Below are 3,891 nucleotides of genomic sequence, written 5' to 3' on the forward strand. Positions count from 1 at the left end.
GAAAGAAACTCTGCAAAAAGTTATGAGATTTCAGACTGCTAGAGAAGTGTGGTTGGAATTACATAAGTTATTTGAAGCATCATCAGAAAATCAATTGTATAATATATGAATGCAGTTTTTTCAGTTCAAGTGGAATGAAAATGATAATATGGCAGCTCATCTTTCCAAATTAAAAAACTTATGGAATGAATTGAATTCAGGACTTGAAAAGAAAAATGAATATAAGTTACCTGACATGCTACTCAATTGCAAGATTTGAGATGTCTTACCAGGACAATACCATTTGTTTAAGTCAATTTGGTTACTTTTGGGTGAAGACAAAAGAACAGTTGATGAGTTAACAGCACAGCTTTGCTCTCATGAAAGAGAATTTAAAAGTCATGAGAAAGGCAATACAAATTAACAAGTGGCATTAGTAATGTCAAAATCTGAAAAACAAAAGCAATATAAAAAAGACAAATTCAGAAGAAAACCAAGAAAAGAAGATATTTGCAATTATTGCAAAAAGAAAGTGTGCAGTGTAAAATACAGGCAGTGTAAAAGATTGTAAACAGTGGATTGCTGATGGAAGACCACCCAAGAATAGGTTAACGAAAACCAATGAAGGAAATACAGGCAGTGTAATACTGATGTCCATTGACGAAGAGGCTAAGACTGATCGAACATCTTTTTGGATTGATAGTGGAGCTACAAGACATATCATGGTGAAAATGTCATGGACCTTATAAGAAATAGACTAACCCAATTGCGTTTTCTCTCTTGTCTGGCGCGTTCCCGGCTGTCACCTTGATCACATCCGGGGGAGTAGGGACGACTTCCAGAAATTAGCAATGCTTGGCTATTGCAGCGCGTACAATTGTCACGAAAAAGCTGGTGGTAGTGTCTCATTTCACAAGTAAGAATTTTAAAATAATTTTATTTTTGACATTGAGATTGCTTTTTAAATACTTAGCATGTTTTTCAAGCATAATTAACGTTCTAAATAATTATAAAGCTGTTGCATGCTTTCAGGCTTGTATATATTTTTAGCTTTTCCTATGATGTAAGCAAATTTGTAACTTCTTCTTTTAGAAAACAATATTTTAAATCTGAACTAACAGAAAAATTCAACCAAGTAATTTTCTGTTACAATTACTGAAACTATAACTAATACTAAACTATAGCTAAATACTAAAATGCCTAAAAATGAATTTTTGAAAGTTTTTCTTTAAAATTTATAATTTTTTTGCTGCTTTTTTAAATTATAGGTAAATTTTAATTCCTAGCATTATAACTAATCAAAATTAAGAATATTTAAGAAAGAAAATTATACATCTTATATAGCTGGTTTTGTTGTTAAAAGCTTAGCTTATAAAGTAAAATGTAATATTTGTTTCTCAGCTTTAGTTTCAACAGAACCATATAATGGTTTGCTAGGTTTCAAATACTATAAATCTGGATGTAAAGGTTTGACTTCTCCTTACAGTGACGTCCGAATGATATGCAGAAATAATTTTTAGGCAGACTGAAAAGGAGTTTAAATTGAATAAAAAAATATTATAAATTTCATGACTCTAAAAGTCTTAAAAAGCGTAGGAACACATATATTTCCTTCTCTTCAAGACCATATCTATGATGATGAGCCAGATAAAACCACCTGATTAAATTAATTAAAGCAGTGATATTTCAATATTTAAAAATCAGAATGCATCATGTAGTTGCATGTTACAATGAATCTAAACAGAGAGAAAATATTCGAAGCAGATTTACTAAATTAATTTTATTTAAGCATCAATAAACCATATTATCTGCTTCTCTTCCTCTCTCTCTCTAAATATATATATATATAGGTGTGTGTATTTACATTAATAGATAAATAGATATAATCTTGTTTTCAGAAATATTTGAAATAAAAAGTGAAGTAAGCGAATTTTTCAATGCAACAAATATCCTAAATTGTTTACTTTCATACATATGTATTTATGGATGTATAGTCATTCTACTTAAAGTATTTACAGGTATATAAAATTACAAGGTTACTTTAGGTGCATTAATAAAAATTTAAGATTGGACATATATCTTGTATTTTATAGTAATTATTTTTTTTTTATGTATTTCTAGTTCCGCATAAGATTTTTTTATTTACTGCGAATTTTTTTAAAAAATTTTCATTACACTCAGAAAAGTTTATGCTCTGAATTTTATGAGTTATTAATATTGTCATAAATGATCATCTTTTAATACCATAATAATTTTGAAAACAGAAAAAGTAAATAAAACAATCCTTGGTTTCTATAAACATTTGAAATGATAAATAATTGCTACTACTGCCTGAAAATGTTCACAAAATTTAAAAAAAAAAAAAAAATTATCAAATCTTGTTTAATTTTATCTTATTTGTTTCATACCATCATGTACTATCAATCTTACTTAATTTTACTTTATTTGTAGGCAAAAGTAAATTCATAAATTTTTTCTTTAGAGTTTTTACCGTTTTATCAAATTAATGATGTTTAGACAAGAATTACGCTTATGCTCAAAATGCAGTAAAAAAAATACTCAAAATGCACTAAAAAGTGGTTTCATGAGATATATAAAATCTTATTAGCAAAAACTGTGATTTTTATTATCTCATCATTTATACAACGTATCACATTTAATAATTAAAAAGAGTTATGCGATACAAACGCCATATGTTTCAATGCTACGATAAACTAAATCGTCCCTACTCTCTCTTCCCGACATGTGTGTGACGCACGCCCCGCCCACTGGGTTAGTCTATTTCTTATAAGGTCCATGGAAAATGTGTGGAAATGCGCCCGTCCGGACGAGCGGCTCTCTACGAGCTGCTTTGACAGATGTAAACTGGCCTTTAGCCAAATCGCGAGTAAAATCTCAGAATACGTTGTATAAACAAAGTTGCGAAGGCGGAGCTATGTGACGTTCATAAATGGGTGGGACTAAAATTGCGACGTCACAATGTATTCTCTACAAATGTAGAAATAAGTATACTAAACTTTTTGTATTTCAAACTATTAAATACGGTAAGTGAATTGTAACAGTTATTAAAACTATAAACAACGTCGCAGTCTCTCACACAGGGTGAATATTTTTAAGCTTTAGTATTTATACAAATAAAAACAGATTTTTTTTTTAAATTTTAATTTCATATTGCGGAACATTTTAACTTTATCATCTTTACAAAATTACCTTATTGCTACGTAACGACACCATCTCTTACATACTAGTAAGTAAACAATCTTCATTATTTTCTAAAAATTTTTAAGCTTTATATTAATAAAAAAAGAAAAATATTTATTATTGAATATCAACATCATACACAGCTTTCATTTCCATGTTTCTTAAATTCCTAAACCACGTTCTATACTTTCGTATTAGAATTCTACACATTAATAAATTTAAAAAATCTAATTTCTCACAATGAAAGAAAATAAGAAAATATTGTTACGAATTTGGTATTTAAAAAGCTAATGTTAGTTCAATTATAAATTAAATGGCTTTATTTCTCGCGCAGTGCAGCGCGTGACGAATATTAAAAGAAAGCTAAGCCGGAAAATTGAAAATACAAGAGCGCGTGCATTAAATAAATAAACATCTCTTTTTGATTTCGAGAAAGTACTGGAAAATTCTAGCGCGTGATTTTAAAATCTTATAAAAGGAGGAAAACATCTCAGTTTGTAGTAGTTGCTTAGTTTGTTGTTGTTTAGAAAACTACTGTTGTTGATTGTAGCGAATTCGCGGATTAGCGTTCTTTAGCTGTTTTGAATTACGTTCTATTGGACATTTGAGTAGTTAAAAGAAAACTACTGTGAGATATTGTAATACTGCATGATAATTTGAGAAAATTTAAGCATTTTTGTTGTGATAATAATAAATTTTTGTTCATTTTTC

This window comes from Stegodyphus dumicola, chromosome 8 (genome assembly GCF_044657685.1).
Source record: "Stegodyphus dumicola isolate Sdum_Otavi_A_Nest chromosome 8, ASM4465768v1".
Classification (NCBI taxonomy): domain Eukaryota; kingdom Metazoa; phylum Arthropoda; class Arachnida; order Araneae; family Eresidae; genus Stegodyphus; species Stegodyphus dumicola.